The sequence below is a fragment of the Theropithecus gelada genome, chromosome 8, assembly GCF_003255815.1.
Source record: "Theropithecus gelada isolate Dixy chromosome 8, Tgel_1.0, whole genome shotgun sequence".
Taxonomy (NCBI): Eukaryota; Metazoa; Chordata; class Mammalia; order Primates; family Cercopithecidae; genus Theropithecus; species Theropithecus gelada.
In genome coordinates this window covers 140,679,815-140,696,866 of record NC_037676.1, presented here as the reverse complement: position 1 = coordinate 140,696,866, position 17,052 = coordinate 140,679,815, and the positions used below count along the sequence as shown (strand labels likewise).

Here is a 17,052-nt window from a genome sequence, read left to right as displayed (position 1 = left end):
TGACTGGGTTAGAGGCTCCTCCTGCTGACTGCAATTGCCTGGTTCCATTCCCTGCTTCCTCCTGGGGTATGAGTTAGTGCAGCCCAGTCTAGTGGGTGACATAGTCATCCCCTAATGCCTGGTTCCATTCCCTGCCTCCTCCTGGGGTATGAGTTAGTGCAGCCCAGTCTAGTGGGTGACATAGTCATCCCCTAATGCCTGGTTCCATTCCCTGCCTCCTCCTGGGGTATGAGTTAGTGCAGCCCAGTCTAGTGGGGGACATAGTCATCCTCTAATGCCTGGTTCCATTCCCTGCCTCCTCCTGGGTGGAGTTAGTGCAGCTGAGTCTAGTGGACGGGTCACTGGGCTTCCGAGTCCCAGTCTTGGCTCCTTCTCTAAGGCTGTTTTGTCATCTGCCACAGGCATGCCACAAGAACTTGCCAACACAGTGGTGGTGATAATCAGAGTTCCCAATGCCCCTTAAGAATGCTCAGTAGACAGGAGTTGGCTTAACTCTCCCTGATCTTCCTCTCCCTTCTCCGTGGACAGAATCTCACACGCCTGTGAACCCCCACGTTCAGCATGAAGTGAGGAGCCCATCGGATGACGGGCCAGCTGGCTGGTTGAAGGCCACTGCTGACTTCGCATTGGAGGTATGGGTTGCTCAGCGCTTTTACCCTTTCTCAGGCATCTACTTGTTGCCTAGGCTTCCCTTCGAAGTTCAACAGCCCCCTCCCGGCCAGTTCTCCGCCGCGCCCCGCCCCCGAGGGTCTGCAGGGACCCTTTTCCTGCCGGAGGCCTGGGGTCTTGGCTCGGGAGGGCAGCCCCGCCGCGGGGACTGAGCATGCTCGCGCCGATCGGGCTGGGAGGGCCGCACGCGGGGCCGCAGCCTGCGCCCTGGGCACCCGGGCGGCCGGGCGGGAGGGGTTTGGCCGCTGGGCAGCCCGCCCCGGGCTCCCATCAGGGCCTCGCGGCGAAGAGGGACCGAGGTGGGAGCGCGTGAGCCGCGCTGCCAGCCAGTCGCGCAGCGTCTACCCCCGCGGTGCGCAGCGGCTGCGGAGCGGAGCCAGCAGGAGCAGCAGGGCGGGCTCTCCCGGCCGCGAGGGCGCGCGGCGCGGCGCGGAGGTCTGGCCGCGTCCAGGCGGAGGAAGTAGAGGAGCCAGGGCGCCGGAGGTGAGCGCAGCCCAGAGGCGCCAGCCCAGCGGCGCGGGCGCAGCTGCTCGGTCCTTGCTCTCTTGCAGCGCTGGCGGCTGCGTTCCCCCGACCGCGCTGACAGCCTAGCGTCCTGGCGCCCGCTCGCTGGGGCTGCCCGGAGGCCGCGGCCGGGCAGCTGTTGCACCGAGAGGGGGCAGCTGCGGAGTTCCATAACCATAGCAACCGCATCAGCACCGGCGGCGGCGGGCGAGGGCAGCATCCGCTCGCTCCTCCTCCAGGCAGCCTCGCCGCGGGGACCCGACACCAGCTAGCAGGTGCCGCGGACTTCCCAGTCCGCCCGCCGCCGCAAGTGTTGGCGGCCAGAGACGGCGAAAGAGGAGAGAGAGGGACCCAGGAGCGCGGCCCCCGGGGGGGAGAGAGGGGAGCCCTGCAGTGGAGACAGGTAGGTGAGAGCGCTCTGGGGTCGGCAGCTGCAAAACTCTCTCGTCGGTGGCAGTGACGCTTCTGCAAGCGTGGTTGCCAGTTGGATGGCTTTCTGTCACGGAACAGCGATTCCGCCGCAAAATGTGGTTTATCTCCCTCGATTTTCCCCAGTCTCTCTGCCCTCCAGGTTTCCTGCACAGCTGGGCAGGTCTTGAGGGGATAAGAAGGGCCAGGGCTGTGAGAGAAGCGGAGAGGCTGGGTTAATGAGGGGGTCCCCCCAGGAGTTCCAGATGGAGGCTGAGGGGGCGCGTGCAGACCTTGGCCATTGGGGTCCTTGGAGCCAGGGAAGCCGGGGGCCAGGCTCAGGAGAAGACCGCACTGGGATGGAGGGGACAGTGGCAGCGATTCTCTGCGATCCAGGCGAATGCACAGACCCATTCTTCCTGTGGCTTGGCTGGGGACAGGGGTGTGCGGGGACACTGCAGCTCAGCTATGACATGGAAAGGGACCAGCTCTTGATCTGTAGAGCCACCTTCAAACCCAATCACTGGAAGGGATGTTTAGACGAGGCAAGTAGTAACTGTTATTATTTTGGGACACAAGAGTATCACGTTATTGTCGTTGACTATTAGGGATAGGAGGGGAATAGAAATTTTGAGCTAGCAGACAAGACGGTGCTCTCCCCTTCTCCCCGCCTCATTTCTAGCTCCCCACCCCACTTTGCCAGCAAAACAAGAACCACATCGCGCATAGTGACCTTCCTTGCTGCTTGGCCACTGGCAAACTACCTCACTTTCAGACAGCTGGAGACACCCGCTTCAGTTGTCCATTTGAACCAGGGGGCATTGTTTTCCATCAGGTCATGATGCTCTTGATGTTAAGTGATGTGTCAAAGCCGAGAGGCACCTGGGCTGTCCACACAGTGTGATGGACTGTTAACTACATCTGCAGGCTGGAGAGAGGGCCAGAGCTTGGGTAGTGATTCCCAACTCAGATCAGCTGGGACCAGGGCCCCGGAAGAAGGAAGATAGCATGTGAATAATTAGGGTCTGAAAGTTCGTGCATGTGGGTAAGTAGGTCTCTGAGTAATAACCAGGATAGGCCGCCATTGACTTTGAAAAGGCTCTTGCTTTATATCGTGGCCTCGGGGGACAGTCTAAGTCCCAGTTAAATGGCTATGTTCTTTAATTGGACTTTTAATTTATGGTGTCATTATGTTACCCAAGGGGATGTGATTTGGCCAATGTCTCATCTGGAGATTTATGTCATAATATGGATGATATTATCAGAGCTTAGGCAGATGGTTAGGTGTAGAGGAAAGTGGACCAGATTTGAGGGTCAGAAAACATGGATTTGAACTCAGATTTCCTCATGCACCTGCTGTGTGACCTTGAGTTGTTCCACCTCACTGAGGCTTCTTTCTCTCATCTGGAGAATGGGACTACTAACAAGTCTTGCAGTTTATCAGGCTCAATCACAATCCAGTGGGATGTGGAGAGGATGTTTGGGAAGGGCTTTTAAAAACCTAATGTCTTGTGCAAGTAAAAGGGATTATTGTTTTCTAAAGAAACTCTCTTCCTCAGATTGGCAAATCATTAAACATCCATCAGCTATGAAAAGAGAGTGGAAATATTAGTCAGTGACTCACAGTGGAAACACTGTAGTCTGGTCCAAGATTCACTCAGGGCAACATAAAGAGGGCTTCTCAGGGGAAAATGCTGCATGCCATCCTCCTTGCCTGCAAGTGCTGAAGGTCAAGTGCTTTGCCATCAAATGCAACACTCATCTAGTTTGAAACAGTGAGGTCTGCTCACCACAGGGGTGGATTAATTTTTTTTTACAGTGTAAACAGAGATTTACACAGAGTAGGGACGCATTTAACTGTTCACCTCGGGTTGTGGGTTTCTTGTGGGCAGGATTACTTTCATCCAACTCTGCTCTGTAATGTCAGGTGTTTACCAAATGTTTGCTCAATTTGACTGAAATAGACTGAATGCTTCCAGCTTGATTTTATTGCTGAAGGAATTATAATTTCTGGAAGGAACCAGGACTATCTTGTACTGTTCTCTGCTCTTTTATGCCCCTGACGTTGCTCATGGTGGTCTCCCTGCCTAGAATAACCATTTCTCACTTCTTTCTTCCCTCAACAACCCGATTCAAATGCCCCTTCCTATAGGAAGCCTTCCCAGATTCTCTCATGTGCTCCCACAACACTCTGGACCTGCTTTGTGATGGACTGTGCTGTGTCATCGCTTGCACACATACCTGTCCTTTCTGTTGATTTGATGCTTCCCGATGACTGGTGCTTCTCCCTATCTGACTTTGGTTGTGGCTGCAGCACCTGGTGCAGCCATGGCCATGATGGATGGTTGTTGAATGAGTGAACGAGCCTTACTTACAACATGACCACCTGTGCAGACGTAGGCTGCAGAAAGGCCGTTCCTGGCTGCTTTCGCCATCTCGGTCTGTGTGGCAAGCCTGAAGGATGCTCCATGGCTTGTTGTGTATTATTTAGGGTCAACCACTGAGGCAAAGTGAAGGAGAACAGAAGCACATATTTTGCTTTAAAATGCTCATTTTTTTTTCAAGTGGGCACTTTAGGATAACTGAAATCTGGTGTTGAATGGCCTTCATGTAACATTTGCTGAAAACATCTGATGGAATATTTTAAACTTGAAATATCTTTCTCTTGCTTAAATTTCTTTCCTTGATTTCAGCTCCAGTATAGTAAAAAAGCACAAGCATTGGGATTTCAGCTCCAGTATAGTAAAAAAGCACAAGCATTGGATTAAGATAGCCTAGATTTAATCTCAGTTCTCAGGGTACCTGGAACTAGGGCACTTGATTGTCTTGTGCCTCAGTTTCCTCATTCGTAAAGTGTGGATGTGAATACCCATCTCACAGGGATGTCGAGTGCTTGGAGCAAATTAATACTGTGCCATAAAAGTAGTTCATAAACTGTAAAATATTAATACCCTAAGTAAATTCATTCTTTTCCTTAATTTTTGTCCTAGAAAATGAGCAAAATCCTTGTCTAATTTCACAGCATCACATGGGCTTCAAATGCTAGCTCCTTCACTCATTAGCTCTGTGTGACCTTCAGTAAATCATTTTGCTCCCCCAGCCATCTGCCTTACCTGCGTAGCATTGCAATGATAGCCACCTTTCAAGATAGGTAGGGAAATGCACAGAAAGAAAAATGCCATGCCAGGAACTCAATACGTAATATGTGTAATTTGCAAATGATTGATGTAATTGTCAATAATAGAGGGTTCCAGAATTTTTTGAAATGCCCCAAATGAGTCTCCTCCCTCTATTTCACCTACATTTCTACAAGAGAGGAAGAACTAAGAAGATGGCCATGGTCCCAACCACCCAGAACCTCTTTTGGTTAGACATAAGAGACACCAAGAGGGAGCAGAATGACCTAAAGATTTAGATTCAGGGACCGAGTCCTCACTCCAGATCTGACACTAACTGTTTGCAGGACTATTGATCTGGTCACCTTACCTTTCTTGACTCAGTGTTTCCGTCTGTAGAAAACCTGGGTGATGTCAATGGCCTTCTCTAGCTTTATTTCAGTGCTCGTATATACTAATCCGTGTTTCCTCTTACCAAGTTTACATCTGTAGCCCTCAGACCATTTTGTGGTTGTTGTTATTGTTGGGACTCACAGCTTATCCAAAACTCTACCTTTCAATGCATATACCCATAGCCCTACCACCAAATTTTTCTTCTTTTTGCATTTTCCTTAGTTTAGAAAGTTAAGACTGGGTGTGGTGGCTCATGCTTGTAATCCCAGCACTTTGGAAGGCTGAGGCAGATGGATCACAAGGTCAGGAGTTCAAGACCAGCCTGTCCAATATGAGGAAACCCCATCTCTACTAAAAAATACAAAAATTAGCCAAGCGTGGTGGCACACATCTGTAATCCCAGCTACTTAGGAGGCTGAGGCAGGAGAATTGCTTGAACCCAGGAGGCAGAGGTTGCAGTGAGCCAAGATTGCACTACTGCACTACAACCTGGGCAACAGAGTGAGACTCCAACTCAAAAAAAAGGAAAGAAAGAAAAAGGAAAAGAAAGAAAGTTAAAGTGCCTAAGATGACCCAGGGACTTAGGGAGTTGTTCAATACTCCTTGTCCCAGTCCAATTCTTATCCTACTCTAGGCAGGAGGTTCTGCTGCTCAGTCCAGTCTGGAAGATCTCCTTAATTTCAAATGCAAGAAATTGTGTGTGTAAAGTCTGATCTTACCTGAGAGATCTGGCAGAGGTTCATGGATATCGCTAATATCTGCTGAGCTACCCAGACAATGGGTGCTCAAACATGTCAAATGTTTCTGCTCAAACATGAATCATTACTAGGTGGCTGCACACCCATCTCAGGAGTGACTCGTGAGGGAGATCTTAGGAAAGTGGCACTGTAAGCCTAGGATCTGTGGCCCTCCCTCCACCTCTGGTGTGGATGGAGTGGTGCTGTGATGTGCCTGGTACAGGACATTTGCATAAGTAGCCTGCCCTGTGTCACTCATCATGCCAGACTGAGAATCAACTGTGGACAACACAAGGTCCTTGCCTTTCAAGAGCTTAATATGTAGTTGGGGGATCAGTCATGGAAATGGGCAAGAACAAACCAGACAATGCAGGGGGTCTGCAGGAGCAAAGAGAAGGAGCCTACGGCGTATTTCCTAGGTGGTGGCCGTCAAGGATGCCTTCTCAGAGAAGAGACTGTCTAAGCTGAGTCTGAAGGAATCTCCACATGCAGACCTGAGGGAAGGGCAATCAGAAAGGGAGAGCAACATGCAGAGACTTGGAGACAAGAAGTAGCAAGGAAGAGAAAGGAACGGCAGGGCTGGAACAAGAGGCCAAGGGGTGAGGTGGTGTCCATTGAGGCTTGAGAGACAGTAGGGTTACATGTTTGAGAGTTTTGCAAGCCAGTCTTTTCCTCTAATGGAAGGCCATAGGAAGTCACAGGAAAGTCTAGACCTGGGCAGGATGCTCTCCCCAGCTGTGATAGAGGCCAGGTTAGCGAGATCCAACAAAGATTTTATGGCCTCTTAGGAGGCTCTGCAGAGGTGCTTGACTTCAGGTAATGAGAGGTGGGAGAAAGAGAAGGACAGAGAAGAAATAGTGTGAGAAGGAATAGTAGAGAGGAACAGAAGGAGGGTGTCAGAGAAATGAACAGATTGCATCCTATCTCACAAAAATATCAGTGAGACATTCTAGGGACCTTTGACCATTGATAGGTCAAGAGGAAGGAGGGGTCATGGTTGATACTCAGGCTTTCTATCCATCCTCCCACCATGAGAGAAGAAGGCAAGGATTAATAAACCAGGCTGTGAATTGACATCCTGCCTCTATTCTGCTTCCCAGTGTCTACTCTGCACAAGGCAGCCAGAGAGATCTTTATAAAACTGAAATCAGATTAAACTCTTTGCTCAAAGCCCTTTAGTGGTTTTCTAACTCAGAGTAAAATCTGAAGTATTTCCCATGACCTGCAACCTACATGACCTTCAGCCCCTGTTCCAACCCTGCTCACCACCTCGTGACCTGGTCTCCTCCACAGCCACTCACCTCTACCCACCCTGGCCTCCTGGCTGATCTTCAGCAGCACGTGCTACTCCTTCCTCCTGGGACATTCTTCTCCCTGGTAACCACCGGTGTCCCTACTTTATTCTGGCTGCAACTCAAATGTCACCTTAGCATATCATTAACCCACCCTTACCACCTACTTCTACAATGACAGTCCTTATTTTGATGTTTCTTTCTTTATAGTACTCATCAATATATTACATAGTTCACTGTTGAACTCCCACCGGTAGAACAAATCCTCTCATATAATATGCACTCAGTAAATGTTTGCTGAATGAATGAATGAATGAACATAGGATTGCCTTGGTGCCAGAGTAGATGCTGATCCCAGCATTGACTGGGAATTAGAAAATGAGGAAACGATTGAGGGAGAAACAATGACATGTTCCAAATTGTGGGTTAGAATTAAATGATGATTTCCTACATAGCTCCAATATTCCAGGTATAACTAGACAGTTGGATAGCAAGACTACCAAGATCAAATTTCTTTTGAAACATTTCTTGGGACACAGAAAACTATAGATTTATTGTTAGAGGAGTCTCCAGCTAGACACTGGAGGGTGTGGGCCTGGTTGAGTTCTGCTGTTCACTTTCTCTGTCACTTTAGACATATTCTTTCCACCCCATTCTTTAAAGTCTTGCCCTATATTTAATTGATGATATAGCGTTTGTTGTTGGGCTTTGTGATATAGGAAATATTTTTCTTTTCTTTCCTTTCTTTTTTTCTTTTTTTTTTTCTAGACAGAGTTTTGCTCTTGTTACCCAGGCTGGGAGAACAGTGGCACAATCTCAGCTCACTGCAATCTCCACCTCCCGGGTTGAAGCGATTCTCCTGCCTCAGCCTCCCAAGTAGCTGGGATTACAGGCATGTGCCACCACGCCCAGCTAATTTTGTATTTTTAGTAGAGACAGAGTTTTACCACGTTGGTCAGGCTGGTCTTGAACTCTTGACCTCAAGTGATCCACCTGCTGCGGCCCCCCAGATTGGTGGGATTACAGGCATGATCCACCATGCCTGGCCTATTTTTCTTTCTCTTCTAGAGTTTTGTCTCTAATTTCATTATATTTAGCAGACGTTGAAGTGACGTCATATTCTCTAAGTCTTCAGTTACTTAGAATAACAGTAACTTACAGTCTTTAGTCTTTAGTTATTGGAGGGAAGATGGGCAGGGAGATTGAAGAGGTGAGTGTCATCCCAGGTAGCTGGAGGGAGGTAGTGGTGGGATGAACTCTTTGCATATGGATAATCTAGAGGTAGAGCGGTGTAGGCGCCCTTTGTGAGAGTGTCTTCCTGGCGCAGCTCTTTCGGTAGGAAGTTCCCGTGGTGGAAGTTCTCTTGCTGGGATGGCAGATGAGGCCCTTATCCACCTGTCTGTCTGTCTGAGCATGGCTGACTCTGCTCTCCCAACCAGGCACACCCTCTTCCATGTCTTCAGGGCTGGGCTCACTTACCTGATGGGCCCTGCAGGTCCCTGTGTTCCTCTCCAACACTCAGTGCAACCCTGTGGCTTGACCTGTCTGTAGCTTTCTTGTCTAGATCTTGAGTCCCTCCTAGACTCTGTATTTTTGAGATTAAGAACTGGGTTTTATCTTTTATGAGGAGTCTGGTATCTGAAATAAAATCGTATCAAAAATTGAATACAGGTACTCTAGGGTTAACTCTGATATGAATTAACTGTGTTCTTTAAGCAGGAACTTAACCTCCCTGGAGTTCTTTTCCCAATTGTGAAGTGAAGGCAGTCAACACAAATTTTATTTCCTAAGTGCCTGTTATGCCCCATACTCTGTTATAGCAGCTTGAAGGGGGCCAAGATAAAGAAGATAATGTTTATGTCCTTAAGAAGTTTATAACTTTTAAAGAAGACAAACAAGTAGAGAAGCAGTTATAATGTACAGTGACAGATGTACAGTTATAATGTACATCTCTGTGATAGAGATAAGACCTGATAACAGAGAAGGACACCTAAACCCACCTGGGAATGCCATGGGGGGCTTCCTGGAGGAAGAGGTATCAAATATGAGACATGAATGGAAAGTAGGAGTTACATAGATAAACGTGGGACAAGGAGTTGGGGGAGCTGTTTCACATAGAAGAAAGCCAGTGTGGAGAGCGGGGGTTGAGAGAGTATTGCAGGCAGTGGGATGTGTGGGCTCAGAGAGAGTGTGGGTGAAGAACTTGAGACAGGGGTGGGAAGCTGAAAGGCTGGAGAGGTGAGTAGAGGCTGGGTGTGTGGGCCCTTGCACACTTTGTGAATGGATTTATTCTTTATCTGGAAGCTAATGGGAAGGGTGGGAAGATCTTAAACTGGGAGATGAGGGATACAAGCATGCATTTTGGACTTGTCCATTCTGGCTGCAACATAAAGAATGCATTGGAGAAAAGTAAGTTAGACAGGAGGCATGGAAACTAGGTGGGAGTCTATTGCAGGAAATTAGGGTACCTAGACGTAAGGATGGCCTAAACCTAGGTTAGGGTAGTAGGGACGGAGACAGGAGGGCCAACTTGAGATTTATTCAGTCAGTAGAATCTTGACATACAGTGTCCAAGAGTAAAGAATACCTCTGCTCCAGGCTGATGCTCCATTTTCTGACCTAGTCTGATGGATTGGCTTTGCTGCTGTTCACTGGCCTGGGGACACAGGGGAAAGAACAGGTTTTCAGGAGGAAATGGTGAGTTCTGTTTCGAATGTGTGGAGTTTCAGGTCTCCAATGACATCCATATACATTTTAGGCAGTATCAATCAAACTCAGAAAAGAGTTTGGCTGAATACACAGACTTAGGGAATCCTCAGTACATAGATGCTAATTGAGAGCCTGGGAGTAGCAGTGATCGGCTAGGAGAAGTATAGGGGTGGAGGAAGCAAAGGTGTTCTTTTAGACCGACAAGGTCTACACTACTGCTCGTTCAAAAAATCAAACACCGGGTGCGATGGCTTATGCCTGTAATCCCAGCACTTTGGGAGATCGAGGCGGACGGATCACGAGGTCAGGAGCTCGAGACCATCCTGGCCAACATGGTGAAACCCCATCTCTACGAAAAATACAAAAATTAGCTGGGTGGTGGTGTGTGCCTGTAGTCCCAGCTACTTAGGAAGCTGAGGCAGGAGAATCGCTTGAACCTGGGAGGCAAAGGTTGCAGTGAGCTGAGACTGCGCCACTGCACTCCAGCCTGGCGACATAGTGAGACTCTGTCTCACAAACAACAAACAAACAAAATCAAACAACAACACACACACAAAAACAAACAACAGCACACACTATCTGGCTTCCTCTTGCCTTAAGGATTTTTCCTTTTGTGTCTACCCTGTTGGTTGGGACAGATCATCCCTTGATGTTCCTGTGGCTCACTCCCTTTCCTCATCTAAGTTCCCTCTTTGTAGTGATCTCTCTGGACAACCCTAGTTAAATAACCCTGTGTAGTCTCTAGCCACAGAGCTTGCTTTCTTTTTTTCTCAAAAGAATTCATTATTATATCATTATCTGAAATAGTAGAGATGCGTCGGTTTATTTGTTTTCTGTTATCTCCTCTGCAAGATGTGACCTCCCATGGTGCAAGGACTTTGCTGTACTCATAGCTGCACAAAACCCTTAGAATAGTTCCTGACACCCATTGAGCATGCAATAAATATTTGTCAAAAAATAGAAGAATACATGCAGAAATAATCAATAATAAAAATAATACTTTTTACATTTAAAAACTAATAACTACAGCCCTATTTAAGCACCATTTACAGTTCCCTATTTAAGCACCATTTACAGGTCAGAAGGTAGCCTTCCAGTTCAGGGGCACCTTGCAGCCTGGTTGCTTGCTGCTGGGCACCTGCCCCCCTAGGATGACCTCCCCTGTCCATCTCCTCAGATGACACTGACAGGTCTTTTCTTCATCTCAGCTCACTGCAACCTCTGCCTCCCGGGTTCAAGCGATTCTCCTGCCTCGGCCTCCCCAGTAGCTGGTATTCCAGGTGCCCACCACCTTGCCTGGCTAATTTTTTGTATTTTTGGCAGATAAGGGGTTTCGCCATGTTGGCCAGGTTGGTCTTGAACTCCTGACCTCAGGTGATCCGCCCACCTTGGCCTTCCAAAGTACTGGGATTACAGGCATGAGCCACTGCGCCTGGCCGACAAGTGACAAGTGTGTTTTAAATTTCAGTTGAAACAGAAAAGAAGTACCACCCCTGCCCACCCCACCCCCGCCCCCCACCGCACACACACTTAGGGCTAGGATGAAAGTAGCCTGAGGAATGCAGTGGACAACTCCCACCCACCATGCTGCTGTGAGTGCACGGGTGGGTGCTGGGCCATTTACTGGGAAACAGCTCTGCTTGAGACATTAGGCATCAGATGTAAGTACAGCACCCCACTGTTCTGCTTAATCCAGAGATAAAAGCAATGTTTTCTTAGACAATTGTTCTTAACCTTAATTATGTCCAGGATCACTTTGAGCATCTGATAAAATTTATAGCCACTCTTCTCAGAAAAAAAAAAAAGTAATCCTATGGGAGTTGGGGGAAAGTATGGATCTCCTGAAGTCCTCCGTGACCAGCTAAGAATGCCTTTTCTACAAGTGGGATGGGGCTGCTTTGCAGCCTACAGACATCCCTGCATGAACATCACAAAGTGAACGTATTCTCTGGTGAAAACTAAACGGCAGGTCTTCTGAGTATTAGTGAGACAGGGTCATGCAAATGAAAATCACAACCTTTAGAGTGAGGCAGACTTTGGTTTGAATCCAAGTTCTGATTAGAGTAATCAACTTGTAACATTTTGAGGGGGACTGTTCCAGTTTGAAAACTGAAAGTCTTGCATCCCAGGAACCTTCTTGGTCCTGGACAACATGGATGAGTTGGTCACCCTAGTTCTGACATTTGTTAGCCCAGGGACCCCAGGCAGTTACTAGGTCTTCGTGGAGAGGTCCTGCACCTTAGGTCAGGTTCCTAAGATGCAGAAACTGAAATGGAGATTCTTGTGCAAGTGATTGGCTGAGCAGGTACCTTCAGTTGAAATTTCAGAGAAAGAGGGAAGCAGGATTAGACAAGGGAGAGGCCAGCCATGGATATCTAGTCTCAGCCTGATGGCACAGGATGCCCTGGGACACACATGGCCCACACAGTCTTCCTCCTTGTGGCCCGGGCCCAGGCTATTGTTACTGCTGTAGACTCAGCTCTGGCAGCATATCCTCCCAAGTATTTCTGGGAAAAGCAGCTCCTGTCAGCTGTGGGCAATTCTCAGAAGAACAAAGCAACTGCAGGCTACTAGCAGCCAAAAAAATCATCTGGGTGATGGAGCACCAGCTCAGTAGAGGGGACCAGGTGGGTCAGCAGTAGCATCCACTACATTAATGGGTATTTCAATTACAGCCCTCCATGTCTTCCTTTAAGACACACACATTCCCCAAGGCTTATTCTTTGGGACCCATAACATTCAGCCCTACCACCCTCTGATCCTTTGAAAATGCCTGTGCCCTGAGGGAATGAGTCATAAAATACTATAAAAATGTCTCCCGAAACTCTGCCGTGCTTGGAACCCGAGGAGCCCTGCTGTGGATTTTCATCCCGACTTAGCCACTCCTCCTGCTCGTCTCTTAAAAGCATCTGCTGACCAGCAAAAGTGCAATGGGATGCCAGCTACACCAGTACCTTCCAGCCTGGTGGGGTTGCATTAGCTGTTCACACATTACTCTCCACTCACTGATAATTTTGGTACCTGAAGCTTGGTTTTCTTTACCACCCACTTCTGCAATTACCTAGGAGGCTTTCCAAGTTTAAGTAGATGACCCCTAGACCATCCTGAATCCCACCTTCTACTCAGATAGGTTTTCCTCTACTTCCCTTAGCCGCACACTCACTCACATATCATACTTGTTCTTCATTCCAGATGATCTGTCGAACATAGCCTCGTCTCTTAGCTTGCTTTTTGAGTTTTCCTGCTATTGCTGTTCTTTGATTGCCTGGATTCCTCTGGCCCAGTGATCTCTCCTATTTCCCTCAATATTTTAGCCCTCTTTTTTATAACTCCCCTCCTTACCCACATGGGTTTCATGGTATGGAATTTCAGCAGTACTTTTCCCAATAATCTCATTGTAACCTCAATTTCGCCCCAGGAGACTGTAAGACTTCACTTATGTTGCTTTAACTGCATTGACCTTAGTTCCTTTATCTCTAAAACAATGATAATACACAACCTATGAGGAATTTTTAATAAAATTTACATAAAAATAAAATTAAACAGCTTCTATTGTAATACTTGGCACATAGTAGATTAATCAATGTTTATTCTGACTAAAGGCTGATCTGTGTATGTATTTAATATCAACCAAGAGGATGGCGGGATTGTCATTCCACTCTGAAAACTGAGGAACCTCGATGCGATGCCTTAGGGGTCTTTGAGGCCATCAACCCATGACAACACTGAGCAATAGCTTATGTTCAGAGGCGTGACAATGAGTCACAAAAGAAAATCAAAATTACAGTCTGTAAACTCTGCTGAAATAAGAGTATAAGTTCTAAAATAGGTTACATCAGAAATTACTAAAATTAAATATAAAAGTATTTGGTGTTTAAAGAACTTGATATTAGTTATCTGGAAAATTAATTTCTGGGGCACACATCATCTTAGCTGAGGTGTTATTGCAGGGGAAGAGAAGGCAACTGAATTGGTGCCTTTGGTGAAACTTCGTTGATTTTAATCCAGAATATAAAATGCACTGAAGAATAAATTGCCTTTTTAGTTTGTTTAAAGGAAATGTATAAAGATAAGATTATCCTTGGAATCTTGTGCCCCAAGTAGAATTCATCAAGCTTGGTATTTTAACAGATTGGCTTGTGTTGGCCTTTTGGGAGAATAAAATGAATATTAATATAATTGCTTCTGAATAGCAGAATGAGATTCTTCTAGGTTTCTTTTTTTTTCTTCCTTTCCCCACCTTCTTTTCAAAAGCATGCAGATGTTGGAGGCAAAGAATGATAATAAAACCATCTTTCAGCGATGGATTAACATTGAATTAGGAAGTGGTGTGCATGAGAGGAAAAGGAAGCTCTTTCTTTTCTTTTTTAAACAAATTATTAGCTTTAATTAAATGTGAAATAAAACAAAAGCATACAATAAAGAGCCCTTTGGTGTAAAGAGCTGATACTACAATAAGACCAACTTGAATATTCACAACTTTTCTATAATAATTGATTGCAAGATAATCACAGTAAAATTTCAGCATACTTTAAGTACATTTAATTGTATAAAAGTAAATATATAATTCTGAAATTATTAACAAAATACTACCTAAGTATACTTTGTAAAAGTAAACTTATATTTTATGTAGTCTGACCATTTTTCCTTGGGAAGCTCTTTCTAAGCCCCTACAATGAGCTGTGGACTGTAGAAAGTACGTTCCCAGGTGAAGCTCTTACGTCATCTTCATGCGGGGCCATCATTAGCCCTAAAAAATAAAAGCCAAGAGGGTAAAATACTTGTTCACAGTCACACAGTCAGCCAGAACCTGACCCCCAAATTCGTTTGATCTCAAAACTTATTCCTTCCTGGCCGCACTGTAGATGTCCCTTGTGCAGGGTATTCAAAATTCAGCTATAAATCATCAAAGTAAAACAAACTATTTCCCTCTCAGCCAATAAAGAAACCCAAATAAAACCTCAAAAAACCCTATTTACTCCAGATTGCTTGCTTTTAGCCACTCAGCTGTGTGAACTTGAGAAAGGACTAGAGCTCCCGTTTAACTTAGAGGAAGGGATTTATTTGAGGATCCCTCATATCAGGTCTGGTTCCAACATTTTTTGATTCTAGAACACGCATGAAGGGTTGCAGGCACATCTACTTAAAAAAACTCATAGAATTAGAATCCTGCTTAGGCTAAAAAAAAAAAAAGAAAAAAAGAAAAAGAAATCCAGAGAAATCTGTGTCCTCCCTACTTACTCAGATGAGCAGTCAAAATATTAGGTGTTCATCCTTTCACTTTATACTTTATTGACTTTCTTGAACCAAACTAGAAGAAAGGAGCATTTACTAAAATTGTAGATCTGCCCTTTCTTGTTTGTATGGCTTCATGCAGTGTCCCCCTAGATATTTTTATTCAAAATTCAGTGATTAATGGATGTGTCGAAACTCCTGGGATGCAAATGTAATGTATAGTGTATATCTAGACTGAAAATCAATATGCTGCTTTAAGAGGCATCTCATTCTAAGTTAAAACTGAGGCTGGATTGACACCCAGTGTAATCCAGTTGAGGCTTGTGTAGGGTCACTGCAGGAATGAGCAGTGTGCCCTGAGCTGGAAGTTTTCTTTGCAAGTATTTTTGGGGTCCTGATCATGGCTTCCAGGGGTGCAGAGGGTGAGGTACCCCCAAAGAAGGAGCTGGTGCATCTATTTATAATTTAAGCACAATATTATATTATTGCCTCTCCTGTCTCTCCTCCTCTCTCTGTTACACAGGCATGCATAAACACACGTACAAACCCCATCTTCATCTGGGCAGCCTCCTCATGGATTCAGATTCACCTCAGTTGCCATCGTTTCTGAAAAGGCATTTCCCACGCCTCTGATGGTTGAATTCATTGTCTTTCTCTCCCACAGCAGCTCGGCTAAGACCCCAGCTTGGAGGCGTGACAGCCTGTGGGTTGTGTGGTAATACGTCGCTCAAAGCCTCGCTCCTCTCCTGGTTGGCTGTGTTACCCAGGACAGATTGCTCAGCCTCTCTGTACTTCCATTTCTTCACGTGGAAAATTGGGATAAAAAATAAAATGGTGCCTCCTTCACATTTTTGTTAGAATGAAAGAACAAACTCAAGAAGAAATGTGGTTAGAAATGTGATCCATAGCAAGACTCAAGAAATGTTAACTTTTGCGCTTTGAGCACTGATTTAAGTCCATCTCTGTTTCTTATTTGGGACAGCGAGTTTTTTTTTTTTCCTTCAAATTTTACATTCATTGTTACTGAAATATAGTCTGTTCTATTCATTAAAGCAAAAGTCACTGAGGCACCTAAGTCTAGGTACTATGTTGGCACAGGTTTTATAGGAAAATGCAGTTTATGGAGTCATTAAATGAATGCTTGGGTAGATGGATGGATGGGTGCATGGGTGGGTGGATGGACGCTAAAATAGTTTAACAACTTTTTCTTCTAAAAATGTGGGTATCTCAGAGTACTACTCCATGATGAAAATATAAAATGAAGAGACCCAGTGTGAGTGGATAGGAACGCTGGCTCTGAAGCCAGAAAACTGGGTTTAATCCTAACTGTGCTACTGGCATTGGTCAGGTTTGTTAACTAATCTGAGCATAAATCCTTTCATCAAACAATGCAAGAACAATATGTCTACCTAATGGAGTATTTTGAGGATTAAATGAGTTAATATACGAAAAACATTTAAACAGTGACTGGCATGCTATATATAAACACTAGGAAGTGTAAGCTACTATTACAGGTAGGACCTGGGATTGACTACAAAACTTGTAGGGCCAGCTGCAAAATGAGGAGGTGGAGCCCATTGTTAAAAATTAGTATTAATATCAAGATGGTAACAGCAGAGCAATTAATCGAAGGGAGGGGTCTTCTAAGCATGGTATGGGATCCTCTGTGACTACGTAGGGCATGCACTCATAAAGTCAACCCTGGTAGGATGCTCATTTCCCTAAATTACAGAGTCTGACAAAGATTACAGGCATCTTCTGAGCAGGCTCTTGATGGCCCCTGTGGCCACGTACTTCAACGCACTCTTCCCTATCCTTCCTCATCCCATACAGATATCCTACGGACCTTGTTGTTCCCCACATCTTTGGAAACCAGCAAGGTGTCACTCCTGCACAGACTATACTCATCCCCACTCTGCTGAAGTGGCACTTCCTTTCCATTCTCCCTCTACAGTCTGGGAATCTCTTTTGCATCTTTCAGCTGAAGCT

The 17,052-nt window shown here is 46.1% G+C and overlaps 1 protein-coding gene across 1 annotated transcript in view; it reads left to right on the top strand.

Annotated features, from left to right (window-relative positions):
- Positions 1-528: 528 nt before the first annotated feature.
- The window catches only part of FAM135B (family with sequence similarity 135 member B), a 354,279-nt gene continuing 337,755 nt past the window's right edge, over positions 529-17,052 (top strand). Inside the window, exon 1 of the mRNA XM_025394243.1 lies at positions 529-632. The gene's annotated coding sequence lies outside the window, so the exon portion shown is untranslated. The remainder of the gene's footprint in view (positions 633-17,052) is intronic.